Consider the following 14,949-nt stretch of genomic DNA (forward strand, 5'->3'; position numbering starts at 1 on the left):
CAGTCCCTATTGGATCGGTATGGGATACTTCATTTATTTATTTATTTAGTTTGACCCATTCCCAAAATACGCTGAATATATACAAAAAAAAATAATTAAAAGGTTCAAAAAAAAAACACCTTTCCGAATTCCCCACAAAGGCAATGAAAAAAATAAATAAAAATAAACATAACTGGTATCGATGTGCCCATAAAAGTCAGTACCTTTACAATATAACGTTATTTAACCGATAACGTGAACCGCCTGAATCACTGCGTTTAGGTCATCTCATCTCAAACAACAAAATTTAATAAAAAGTGATTAATAAGTCTTATGTACCCCAAAATGCTACCAATAAAAACTGCAGTTATACACACACGAGTGAAAGAGGAGCATAAAGGCCATATAATAAAAAAGTTAAAAAACTTTATTGAACATAGTTACATACACAGAAAAGGTTGTTTTAAAAAGATACAAATGGACAGAGAAAGTCTATATAATTCCAGTGTAACAAGAATGGCAGGCTCAATATAACAAGTATAGGGGTATAATAAACAATCTAGACAATAGATATGGGGAGTAAAAGAGAGACAGTATATAATAGGCACTAGATGACATATCATGACATAAGTATGCAGTAATGAAGATATAAGTGGAATACACTGCTTGTGCAAGTATAAATTATTCAAGAAGTGCCCATAAAGATTAACAGTCAGTCAAGGACTGATACTTCCATAAGTTCCCCAAATGCTAGAAGGTCTTACCCATTTAAGAGGTGTATACGGGAGCCTGACAGACGTGTGGAAACCCCAACGCGCGTTTCGCGGTATGCTTCCTCAAGGGGTGTAGAGTGTCTAATGAAAGGCAGCCTTAAATACTGTAGAGTACAGGTGTATAAAATGTTTCTTGATACAAGGAGAACGCAGCGCGTATCTCCTGCCGAATACCGGAAGTGATGCATGCCCCACTTCCAGGCCCCAGCGCCATAGCGCACATCCAGGATCCCCGAAGCGTACAGGGATCCCGGACATGCGCAGTGCGCTATGGGGGCGGGAACGGGGCGGCCACACATCGGCAACGACCAGAAGAGACGCGCACCTCATTGGACAAGGAACAGAGAAGGAGGTGAGGGTAATTGTTGGCCAAACCCACATCCAGAGATACTTGCCGATGACCGTCTATGTTTCAAAAGTTAAAATTAATCTGAGAACAACTCAGATGTGAGGTGCAAGGAATATTGATAAATGCATGGCAGAAAATATGATAGTTAAAGACTATATAAAAAAGACAATCCATAACACTTTATACATACTATTGTGAGATGTGGTATGTATTGAATAGAGATGAGCGAACTTATCAAAAGTTCGGTTCGGCTAGTTCGCCGAATTTCACTAAAAAGTTCGATTCGGACCGAACTAGTTCGGACCGAACCTGTCATTTCCGTGCGCCGAGCATAGTACTGTCCAGGGTGCTGATAGAGTTAATGGGCTGCACTAACTCATGTAATAAAAAAAAAAAAATACGTTCATACTTACTTTAGTCCTGTTCGGCCTCCAGCGATGACGTCCCATCCATGTCGCCGCTGCAGCCAATCACAGGCTGTAGTGGCGGTCACGCACGTCAGGATGACGTCAGAAGGCCGTCCTCCAGGGATGACGCTTCATCCCACGTGACCGCCTCTGCAGTCAATCACAGGCTGCAGCGCACTCTACACTACACTACACTACACTACACTACACTACATTACATTACACTACATTACAAATCTTCGTGGGAACGTCTTAGGTGAGTTTATTTATGTATGTATGTTGTCATGTATGTATGTTTGCATGTATGTATGTATGTTGTCATGTATGTATGTTGTCATGTATGTATGTATGTATGTATGTATGTATGAATGTATGTTTTCATGTATGTATGTGTATATGTGCATGTATGTTTGCATGTATGTATGTTTGCATGTATGTATGTTGGCATGTATGTATGTATGTTGTCATGTATGTATGTATGTATGTAATGTACATGTATGTTTGCATGTATGTTGGCATGTATGTATATATTTGCATGTATATATTTGCATGTATGTATGTATGTATGTTTGCATGTATGTATGCATGTATGTATGTTGGCATGTATGTATGTTGGCATGTATGTATGTATGTTTGCATGTATGTTGGCATGTATGTATATATGTGCATGTTTGTATGTATATTTGCATGTATATATTTGCCTGTATATATTTTCCTGTATGTTTGCATGTATGTATGTTGTCATGTATGTAAAAAGGGGTAGCCAGGTTAGAGAGGGGTCAGACTATATTGGTGGGGGGAGAAACAGAATGTGGGGAGAGGACTAGACAACAAGATAAGGAGATCCTTTCGTTACAAAACATCAGTGTAAATAAAATGGACCGATTAATGTCAAATCACATTTCTGATAATAAAAGTGAAAAACTGACAGGCAAGTTAAAGTGTATGTTCACAAATGCCAGAAGTCTAGCAAGCAAAATGGGGGAGCTGGAGGCCTTGATACTGGAAGAAAATATCGATATAGTTGGTGTTGCTGAAACATGGCTGGACTCTTCACATGACTGGGCTGTAAATCTACAGGGTTTTACACTTTTTCGTAAAGACAGGACAAATAGGAAAGGTGGTGGTGTATGTCTGTATGTGAGAAGTGATATGAAGGCGAGTGTGAAAGAGACAATAGTGGGTGAAGACTGTGAGGAGGTTGAAACCTTGTGGGTGGAACTAGAAAGGGAGGTAAACACTGAAAAAATTACTTTTGGTGTAATCTATAGACCCCCCAATATAACTGAGGAGATGGAAGGTCAGATATATAAACAGATGGAGCGGGCTGCACAGGCGGGTACTGTAGTGATAATGGGAGATTTTAATTTCCGGGATATTAATTGGTGTCATGGTTCGGCTTCAACTGCAAAGGGGAGACATTTCCTCAACCTGTTGCAGGAAAATTTTATGGGCCAGTTTGTGGAAGACCCGACTAGAGGTGAAGCTCTGTTGGATCTGGTCATTTCTAATAATGCAGATCTTGTTGGGAATGTCAATGTTCGTGAAAACCTCGGTAACAGTGATCACAATATAGTTACATTTTACCTATACTGTAAAAAACAAACGCAGGCTGGGAGGGCAAAAACATTTAATTTTAAGAAAGCCAATTTCCCCAGGATGAGGGCTGCAATTCAGGATATAGACTGGGAAGAACTAATGTCAAATAATGGGACAAATGATAAATGGGAGATTTTCAAATCTACTTTGAGTTATTATAGTGCAAAATTTATTCCTACAGGTAATAAGTATAAACGACTCAAATTAAACCCCACATGGCTTACACCTTCTGTGAAAGGGGCAATACATGACAAAAAAAGGGCATTTAAAAAATACAAATCTGAGGGTACAGCTGTAGCCTTTGTAAAATATAAAGCGCTTAATAAAATCTGTAAAAATGTAATAAAATTAGCAAAAATACAAAATGAAAGGCAGGTGGCCAAGGATAGTAAAACAAATCCCAAAAAATTCTTCAAGCATATAAATGCAAAAAAGCCAAGGTCTGAACATGTAGGACCCCTAGATAATGGTAATGGGGAGTTGATCACAGGGGATCAAGAGAAGGCAGAGTTACTAAATGGGTTCTTTAGCTCTGTATATACAACAGAAGAAAGAGCAGCTGATGTAGCCGCTGCCGGTGCTGTTAATATATCAGTTGATATACTGAATTGGATGAATGTAGAGATGGTCCAAGCTAAATTAAATAAAATAAATGTGCACAAGGCTCCGGGACCAGATGGGTTACACCCTAGAATTCTTAAAGAGCTTAGTTCAGTTATTTCTGTCCCCCTTTTCATAATATTCAGAGAATCTCTAGTGACTGGTATAGTGCCAAGGGACTGGCGCAGGGCAAATGTGGTGCCTATTTTCAAAAAGGGCTCTAGGTCTTCCCCGGGTAATTATAGACCAGTAAGCTTAACATCCATCGTGGGGAAAATGTTTGAGGGGCTATTGAGGGACTATATACAGAATTATGTGACAATAAATAGCATTATAAGTGACAGCCAGCACGGTTTTACTAAGGACAGAAGTTGTCAAACTAACCTAATCTGTTTTTATGAAGAGGTGAGCAGAAGTCTAGACAGAGGGGCCGCTGTGGATTTAGTGTTTTTGGACTTTGCAAAGGCATTTGACACTGTCCCCCATAGACGCCTAATGGGTAAATTAAGGACTATAGGTTTAGAAAATATAGTTTGTAATTGGATTGAGAATTGGCTCAAGGACCGTATCCAGAGAGTTGTGGTCAATGATTCCTTCTCTGAATGGTCACCGGTTATAAGTGATGTACCCCAGGGTTCAGTGCTGGGACCACTATTATTCAACTTATTTATTAATGATATAGAGGATGGGATTAATAGCACTATTTCTATTTTTGCAGATGACACCAAGCTATGTAATATAGTTCAGACTATGGAAGATGTTCATGAATTACAGGCAGATTTAAACAAACTAAGTGTTTGGGCGTCCACTTGGCAAATGAAGTTTAATGTAGATAAATGTAAAGTTATGCATCTGGGTACCAACAACCTGCATGCATCATATGTCCTAGGGGGCGCTACACTGGCGGATTCACTTGTTGAGAAGGATCTGGGTGTACTTGTAAATCATAAACTCAATAACAGCATGCAGTGTCAATCAGCTGCTTCAAAGGCCAGCAGGATATTGTCGTGTATTAAAAGAGGCATGGACTCGCGGGACAGGGATGTAATATTACCACTTTACAAAGCATTAGTGAGGCCTCATCTAGAATATGCAGTTCAGTTCTGGGCTCCATTTCATAGAAAGGATGCCCTGGAGTTGGAAAAAATACAAAGAAGAGCAACGAAGCTAATAAGGGGCATGGAGAATTTAAGTTATGAGGAAAGATTGAAAGAATTAAACCTATTTAGCCTTGAAAAAAGACGACTAAGGGGGGACATGATTAACTTATATAAATATATTAATGGCACATACAAAAAATATGGTGATATCCTGTTCCTTGTAAAACCCGCTCAAAAAACAAGGGGGCACTCACTCCGTCTGGAGAAAAAAAGGTTCAAGCTGCAGAGGCGACAAGGCTTCTTTACAGTAAGAACGGTGAATTTATGGAATAGCCTACCGCAGGAGCTGGTCACAGCAGGGACAGTAGATGGCTTTAAAAAAGGGTTAGATAATTTCCTAGAACAAAAAAATATTAGCTCCTATGTGTAGAAATTTTTCCTTCCCTTTTCCCTTCCCTTGGTTGAACTTGATGGACATGTGTCTTTTTTCAGCCGTACTAACTATGTAACTATGTATACTATGTAACTATGTATGTATGTTGTCATGTATGTATGTGTATATGTGCATGTATGTTTGCATGTATGTATGTTTGCATGTATGTATGTATGTTGGCATGTATGTATGTATGTATGTATGTTGTATGTATGTATGTTGTCATATATGTATGTATGTATGTATATATGTGCATGTATGTTTGCATGTATGTTGGCATGTATATATGTGCATGTATGTATGTATATTTGCATGTATATATTTGCATGTATATATTTGCATGTATGTATGTATGTATGTTTGCATGTATGTATGTATGTATGTATGTTTGTATGTATGTATGTTTGCATGTATGTATGTTTGCATGTATGTATGTTGGCATGTATGTATTTGGCATGTATGTATGTATGTATGTTGTCATGTATGTATGTATGTATGTATATATATATGTGCATGTATGTTGGCATGTATGTATATATTTGCATGTATGTATGTTTGCATGTATGTATGTTTGTTTGTATGTATGTTTACATGTATGTATGTATGTATGTATGTTGGCATGTATGTATGTTGGCATGTATGTATGTATGTTGTCATGTATGTTTGTATGTATATATGTGCATGTATGTTTGCATGCATGTTGGCATGTATGTATATATGTGCATGTTTGTATGTATATTTGCATGTATATATTTGCATGTATATATTTGCATGTATGTATGTTGTCATGTATGTATGTTGTCATGTATGTATGTGTATATGTGCATGTATGTTTGCATGTATGTTGGCATGTATGTATATATGTGCATGTATGTATGTATGTTTGTATGTATGTTTGCATGCATGTATGTTGGCATGTATGTATGTTGGCATGTATGTATGTATATATGTGCATGCATGTATGTTTGCATGTTTTTATTTTTGCATGTATGTTTATATATATATATATATATATATATATATGTGTGCATGTATGTAATTATGTTTGCATGTATTTATGTTTGCATGTATATTTGTGCATGCTTGTATATATGTATGTATGTTTGTTTGTATATATGTATGTATGTATGTTTGCATGTATGTTTGTTTGTATATATGTCTGTATGGCCATGTATGATACTGTCTGCTGGCGCCCTGTATCTAAGTCAACTTCGCGGCAGGCTTCTATACATGGTATAACAGTCAGTATCACACATTAAACTGAATCTAAGCCTACGACATGTTTTATTTCATTTTTTTTTTATTTTTTTTTTTACAGGTTTGGTGTTTCGACTACGTCGGTTTCGAGGACTACTTAGATGACGTTTTTTTTTCTACAATAAAATGGTTAATGAGGGTTGTGTTGGGGGTGCTTTATTTCAATAAAATATTTTATCTATATCTTTGTCTTTTTCTTTTCAAATTTTATTACTACCACTTTAGTAATGGCCGCTGTCTGAGTGACAACATCCATTACTAAGGCGAGGCTTAGTGTTAGCCGGTGCAGAGGCTAACACTAACTACCATTATTACCCCAGTACCCACCACCACCAGGGGTGCCGGGAAGAGCCAGGTACGATCCAGTACCCGACCATCTGTTGTGATGGTCGGGCTCTGGGGCGGCCGCAGGCTGGTATTATGAGGCTGGGAAGGGCCAAAAACAGTGGACCTTCCCACCCTTGTAATGCTAGGCTGCTGCTGCTGTGTTGTATCTGGCTGGTTATAAAAGTGGGGGGGACCCCACGTCATTTTTTAAAATTATTTATTTATTATTTTTTTTTATTTTTTTTAAAAAAGACATGGGGTTCCACCAAATTTATCATAACCAGCCACATACAACACAGTGTTATTAGCCTGGGAATGGACAAAACCAGTGGCCCTTCCCACCCATGTAATGCCAGACTGCTGCGGCCTTGTATATGGCTGGTTATTAAAAATGTGGGGGACCCGTCTATTGTTAAATTTGTTAAATTAAAAAAAAACGACGTGGGGATCCCCCCCATTTTTATAATCAGCCCGATACAACACAGCAGCAGCAGCCTAGCATTACAAGGGTGGGAAGGTCCACTGTTTTTGGCCCTTCCCAGCCTCATAATACCAGCCTACGGCCGCCCCAGTACCCGACCATCACAACAGATGGTCGGGTACTGGATCGTACCAAGCTCTTCCCGGCAACCCTGGTGGTGGTGGGTACTGGGGTAATAATGGGTGGTTAGTGCTAGCCTCTGCACCGGCTAACACTAAGTACCGCCTTAATAATGGACGCTGTCAATCAGCCAACTGCCATTATCTAGGCACTAATAAAGTTTAAAAAAAAACACAAAGACAATTATTTTTTATTGAAATAAGAAATCCCCAACAAAACCCTCGTTAACGATTTTATTAAAATTTGAAAAAAGTTAGAACTATGCAGTAGTCCAACGAATCGGAGATGTAGTCCAATCGGTACATCAAAATCTGCAACAACATAAAAAAACAGTTATCAATGTGAACAATACCAATACTTCTACTCACCTACACACATATATACACGCACACACAAACAAACAACCATACACAAACAAACAAACACATATATACACAAACACAACAAGATATACACACACACATAAACAGACAAACACACACACATATACACGAACTCACACATATACAAACAAAAACACACATATCCAAACACACACATATACACGAACACACACATATACACAAACACATATACACAAACACATATACACAGTTATACACAAACACAACAAGATATACACAAACACACACACACACATATACACACACCTATACACGAACTAACACATATACACAAACACATATACAAACAAAAACACACATACCCAAACACACATATACACAAACACACACAAACACACACATATACACAAACACATATACACAAACACACCCATATATACACAAACACACACACATAAACACACACCCATATACACACATATACACAAACACACATATACAAAAACACACACACAAAAACATCTACACAAAAACATATACACAAATACACCCATATATACACACACATATACACAAACATATACACAAACACATATACACAAACACACCCATATATACACAAACACACATAAACACACACACACACACACACACACACACACACACACAGACACACACATATATACAAACACACATATAAAAACAAAAACAGACAAAGACACATACCCAAACACACACATATAACACACACACTGTTTCTTTTAAATGCTGCTGGGGAAACCGCTCGATCCACTATATAAGGCTGCGCTACAGTGCAACATTTAAAAGAAACAGGATCCTGACCTGTCCATAGAGTTTAAGGCAGCACAGAGTATTTCAGGAGATGAGCGTGCAGATTCAGTGCTGCTGTGAACTCTGCTCTTACCATTACGTAGCTCTTAGTCTGTTACCTCTCCTCCACTCCTGTCCTCAAGAACACCTTCACATGATTGGCAAGTCACCACGTAATGGTAAGAACAGAGTTCACAGCAGCACAGAGTATTTCAGGAGATGAGCGTGCGGATCTTGTGCAGGGTGGTGACTTGCCAATCATGTGAAGGTGTTATTGAGGACAGGAGTGGAGGAGAGGTAACAGACTGAGCTACGTAATGGTAAGAGCAGAGTTCACAGCAGCACAGAGTATTTCAGGAGAGGAGCGTGCAGATTCTGTGCTGCTGTGAACTCTGCTCTTACCATTACGTAGCTCTCAGTCTGTTACCTCTCCTCCACTCCTGTCCTCAATAACACCTTCACATGATTGGCAAGTCACCACGTAATGGTAAGAGCAGAGTTCACAGCAGCACAGAGTATTTCAGGAGATGAGCGTGCGGATATTGTGCGGGGTGGTGACTTGCCAATCATGTGAAGGTGTTATTGAGGACAGGAGTGGAGGAGAGGTAACAGACTGAGCTACGTAATGATAAGAGCAGAGTTCATTAGTATGCTATCTCCTTCCGTACCCTGGCAGCAGAGTTGGCATGGAACAATGAGGCGTTGGTGGCAACCTTTTGGCAGGGACTGTCCTCACACATCAAGGATGAACTTGCAGCCTGTGACCTACCTTCTACCTTTGATGCCCTCATCTTGTTGGCCACCCGTGTTGAGATGAGAATCCGGAAGCGCACTCAGGAGGTTCGACAGGAGAGCCGGTTTCACAGACTAGCACCCTCGGTCCAGAGGCCACTATTGCCTTGCCCTAGTGCGCTACCTAAGGATCCTATGCAGGTAGACAGAGTCAGGCTGTCAGAGCAAGAGAAACAGCGCAGACAGTAGTCTGGTTTATGTCTGTATTGTGGCCGTAAGGGTCATTTTGTGCGCCAATCTCCACAGAAGCTGGGAAACTCCAGCACCTAGGGTTGGTTGGAGAGGTAACTCTAGTGTGGACGTCTCCAAATGTCAAAACATCTTCCAAATGATCTATTCCTATGACCATCATATCTGGAGAGACTTCACATTCCTCCTCTGCCTATCTTGATTCCGGAGCAGCTGCAAATTTCATCCAGCAAGGTCTAGTGGATCGCTTACATCTACCCACAGTTCTTCTGGAGAGACCCCTGGCTGTTGCGTCTGTGAATGGTCTACCATTGCTCGATCCAATTGTGTTCATCACGGAACCACTGTGTAACGTCCGTGGTCGCTAACCACGATCTCCGTCCATCCGGTTGACGCCCTTCTCTCCAGAGATGTCTGCACATGTGGCCGTCCTGTACCACAGTGTCCACCAGCGTGCGCTCGCGAGCTCAGTCCAGCCTCAAGGAGCCAGGTGTGAGATTGAGCTGATTGCTCTCAGAGCACCCTGGAGTATAAGAAGAGCTCGGCCCCTCCCGGTATTGCCTGAGCCTTGTTGTCGTTACCCCAGTTTGTCTCTGCAAATTGTCTCCTAGTGTCTTCCAGTTCCCTGTGTTTCCCGTTCCTGCTACCTGTAACCTGTATCCCTTGGTATCCCGTTAAAGTACCGTATTGAGTTGGAGTCGTGCTGTGCTGTGTTCCACGCCTGTCCTGTTACACCAAGCCTGGTGTCTGCCTGCTGCCAAAGTCCCTTCTGAGCTACTGTCTGAAGCAACCCCAGGTACACCAATACGAACTATAGATTTTTACCTGTGTCCTGTTGGCCAGCTGCAATACCGTTAAGGCGGTATGGCCCAGTGGGTCCACGTACCCAATGAGAGACACTGACACTACAAGTCAGAGTTCTTCACTCAGAACAGATCGCCTTCCTTGTATTGCCTAAAGCGATCAACCCTATTCTGATGGGCCTGCCATGGCTTTGGATACAAGCTCCGGTTCTAAACTGGAGTTCCGGAGAAGACCTCCAATGGGGCTCCAAATGCCTTAACCGCTGTCTGCCACAAGTTCGTCCAGTTTTGCCACCACTGCGTCAGTCACTCTCTGATCTACTCTCACACTATGCAAGTTTTGCGGACATAATCATCAAAAAGGAGGCAGAAATTCTTCCTCCCCATCGCAGCTACGATTGCCCAGTTGAGTTACTTCCTGACGCCTCACCACCCCGTGGGCGAGTCCATCCCCTCTTCCCCTCCCAGAGACCCTAGCCATGTCTGCCTACGTTAAGGAGAATCTGGAGAGAGGGTTCATCCTCCCTGTATCTGGACGACATCCTGATCAACTCACCTGATTTGACGACACATCGGAGGCATGTTCGCCAAGTTCTGTCTCGATTAAGGCGGAATCTTATGCATGCTAAACTCGAAAAGTGTGTATTCTAGAGGAACTCTCTGCCCTTCCTGGTTTAGATTGTGTCTGACCGTGGACTCAAGATGGATCCAGAGAAAGTGAAATCCGTCCTAGTGTGGCCACGTCCACAGGGGCTTCGGTCCATAGAGCGATTTCCAGGGTTCGCAAACTTCTATCGGCAATTTATCCCGAACTTTTCGTCTCTGACTGCCCCAATCTCCGCTCTCACCAAGAAGGGGATGAACGCCAAGGTTTGGCCTCTTGAGGCAGAATAGGCATTTTTAAACCTCAAGAACGCTTTCACCTCAGCCTCCGTTCTTCATCACCATGATGCATCTCGGCCGTTCTCTCTGGAGGTGGATGCATCCTCCATTGGTGCTGGAGCACTACAATGTCAAAAGAACTCTAAGGGCAGGATGGTGGCCTGTAGCTTCTTTACAAAACTATTCTCTCCGGCTGAACGTAATTATTCCATCGGGGATCGGAAGTTGCTGGCCGTCAAGATGGCATTAGAGGAGTGGAGACACTTGCTGGAGGGCGAGGTTCACCCTATTACCATTTATACGGATTACAAGAATCTCACGTACCTACAGTCAGCACAAAATACTCGCCCAGGAGGGTGGTCGTTGTTCTTTGCCCGATATTAATTCTTGCTTCATTTCCATCCTGCCGATAAGAATGTGAAGGCTGATGCTCTGTCTCGAACATTTGAGACTAATGACTCTGAGGAGATCCCTCAATATATTATAGATCCTTCTAGGATTATTGCCGCTAACCTTTTCAAATTAGAGACATTCTATCACGTAGGGTTTGTGGACCCCCTGGGCTGTTCCACCTTGGCGGTATGGCAGCTGGCCAACAGGGCGCAGGTCAGAGTCTATAGTTTATATAGAAAAAGCAGAAAAAAGACCCCCTAGTGGCTGGCAGGGATAATTGAACAATGAAGAGAAATGTGCCTAGGCACAAAGTCCCAATTTCCCAGCCACCAGTAAATTAGTCGATAAATTGTCAGTAAAGGCAGTTAAAACATAACTTTTATTAATGTATCAAACAGACAAACGACACTGAAAAGTTAAAATTGTATCAGAAGACGGCCAGTATGTAACACAAGGGTCAGTGTGCATGCATCCAGTACAGCACTGGACGCAGTGAGAGAGACTAATACGGCAGCTGCAGACTGCCGTGCATAGAAACAGTTCCCCCGAATGGAGGCAATAACTGGACCGTCAGTGATATATTAAAATGGCGATAGCCCCCCCGACATGTTTCGCTGCAGAAGCAGCGTCCTCAGGGGATAAAACGGGGCTAATGAGCGCGCGTTTGAAAAGCTGCTCCCTATATAGACTCGTATGCCTGCGTCTGCATGACGTGTGACGGCAACGATTCTCCTCAAAACCAATCAAGTGGCCGCAAATGACAAGCCCCCACGCCAAGGAGAATGGCATGAATACAGGCCAATAGAACACCGGGATCAGGCATCCAATCACCACGGAGGCTGAGCGCAAGCGCACATCAGTCACAGTGGGTGATAGTCTTTCAAAAAATTCTGTATGCGGGGAGATTGACAGCATGGGCAGCCAATAAGGAGTACAAAGCGGCACCCAATTGGGATAAGCAAATCCAAACAAGTGGATATCGTAGAAGCCTCAACACAGGATGACAGCAAATGCATGAATACAGCACAATATACGTGTCATGCTAGCCGCAGGGAGAACAAATTACAGTCACACCGAACAACATGCAGAGTCAGCATACATGAGTGCATGACAATACATTCATTTTACACAGCACATCCATTTTAGTCAAGTCTGGTGGACAAAAACGAATAGTAGGAGAGAGCAGAGATCAGAGCGAGTCGTCCGTTGGATCGATAACAACATCAATAGTAAAATACATGCTCACCAAGCATTAACAAGGTATAGCTAAGTACACATCAAAACAGCAAAGGTGATCAGTGTGTCACATAACTGTCAGAACAACAGAGGTATAATAAGGGAAAGTATGTTCAGCAGAGAAAATTAATTCAGCAATAAAGGCTAATGATAACAAGAGAAGAGGGTACAGTGCCACCTACAAAAAAGCCATGAAGGTGAACCCCTCATTTAGGCCATTAGGACTCAGGGAACTGAGCCTATGTATCCATCGTGCCTCCTCCTGCAGTAGTCTCCTGTCCAAGTTGCCGGCCCTAGGTCCGAGTTTTAATTGCGTAATGCCCCAAAACTGAAGTACCTTGGAGTCGCTCCCATGAAAAGATCTCACATGTCTAGAAATGGAAGTATCCTCTTTCATATTGATGCTACTGACATGTCTGGAGATTCGTCTCCTGAGTTGCTGAGTGGTCTTGCCAACATACAGTTTGGGGCAGGGGCATCTGGCGACATATACAACACCAGTGGTTTGACAGTTAATAAAGTGTCTGATGGTAAATTGACAACCATTCAGGGGGTTGGTAAAACACTTGGTCTTGGGCATATATGTGCAGAAGGAGCACCTGCCACAAGGGAAGGAGCCCACCGCAGGAGCTGAGAGCCATGTATCGCGAGGGATGAGTGATCTGGAATAATGACTCCGCGTAAGAAATTCACGGAGGTTCCTACCGCGTCGAAAGGTCACATTCGGAATGTCCGAAATGGCGTCCGCTAAGTCAGGGTCGGACCGCAGAATAGCCCAATGCTTCTTTAAAATCTTAGAGATCTGAGTGGAACAAGTGTCAAAATTGCCAATACACCTAATATTGGAACCTCCAGATCTTTCCTCAACATTAGTATTTCTGCCATAGAGCAGTTCCTCTCTGGGAGTGGCCTTAGCTCTGGCATAAGCTCGGTGTAGTATTTTTTTGGGGTAGCCTCTTGCTGAAAATTTATGGAAGAGGGCATCACATTCTAATTTGAAAGTGTGTTCATCGGAGCAGTTCCTTCTGGCCCTAAGGTACTGACCAATAGGTATCCCCCTCTTAAGTGCTGGTGGATGAAAGCTACCATATTGTAAAAAACTGTTGGTAGCAGTCTTTTTTCTGAAGACATTAGTGTGGACACCGCCACCAGAATCCAGAGAAATCTGAAGATCAAGAAAATCAATAGTGTTTTTATGTATGTGGTGAGTGAATTTCATGCCAATATCATTGTGATTAAGTATATCCATGAAATCATGAAAAAGTGTAGTGTCACCATCCCAGAAGATCAGTATATCATCAATATACCTCCCCCAGAATAGTATATATGACACGTGAAAAAAAGTAGGTCTTCATTAAAAATTAAAGTGTCCTCCCACCACCCTAGAAATAAATTTGCATAAGTGGGTGCACAAACTGTGCCCATTGCTGTGCCTTTTACCTGGTGGTAAAATTTACCATCAAATAAAAAATAATTGTGAGTTAACAGAAATTTAAGAAGTGAAAGTATCAAAGTGTTGTGTGCCTGAAATTGTGTTCCCTTAGTGTTCAGAAAGTACTGTACCGCCTTTAAACCCAAATCATGTTTAATGTTCGTGTAAAGTGATTCTACGTCAACAGTGGCGATTAAAGTAGTGTCAGTGACATTGATCCCCTGGATTCTGGTGAGGGTGTCCTTGGTGTCCTTCAGAAAAGAAGGTAGGGCTTTAACAAAGGGCGCCAACATTTCATCGACATATGTACTGATGCCCTGTGTCAGATTGTCGTTTCCAGAGACAATAGGTCTCCCAGGAACTGGTCTTGTAACCTTGTGAATCTTTGGAAGTGCATAAAACGTTGAAATAGTCGGAGTGGAATTGTACAGGAATTTAAATTCGTCTGGAGTAATAAGTTGTCTAGATTTAGCATCATCCAATAGAGAGCAAAGCTCTGATGTGAAAAGATTCGTAGGGTTCCTCTCCAGGATGACATATGTGGATCTGTCATCAAGTAGTTTGTGGACCATGGATGTGTAGTAAGCACGATCCATGACGACGATGTTGCCACCCTTGTCTG

This window comes from Rhinoderma darwinii, chromosome 3 (genome assembly GCF_050947455.1).
Source record: "Rhinoderma darwinii isolate aRhiDar2 chromosome 3, aRhiDar2.hap1, whole genome shotgun sequence".
In the NCBI taxonomy this organism is placed as follows: Eukaryota; Metazoa; Chordata; class Amphibia; order Anura; family Rhinodermatidae; genus Rhinoderma; species Rhinoderma darwinii.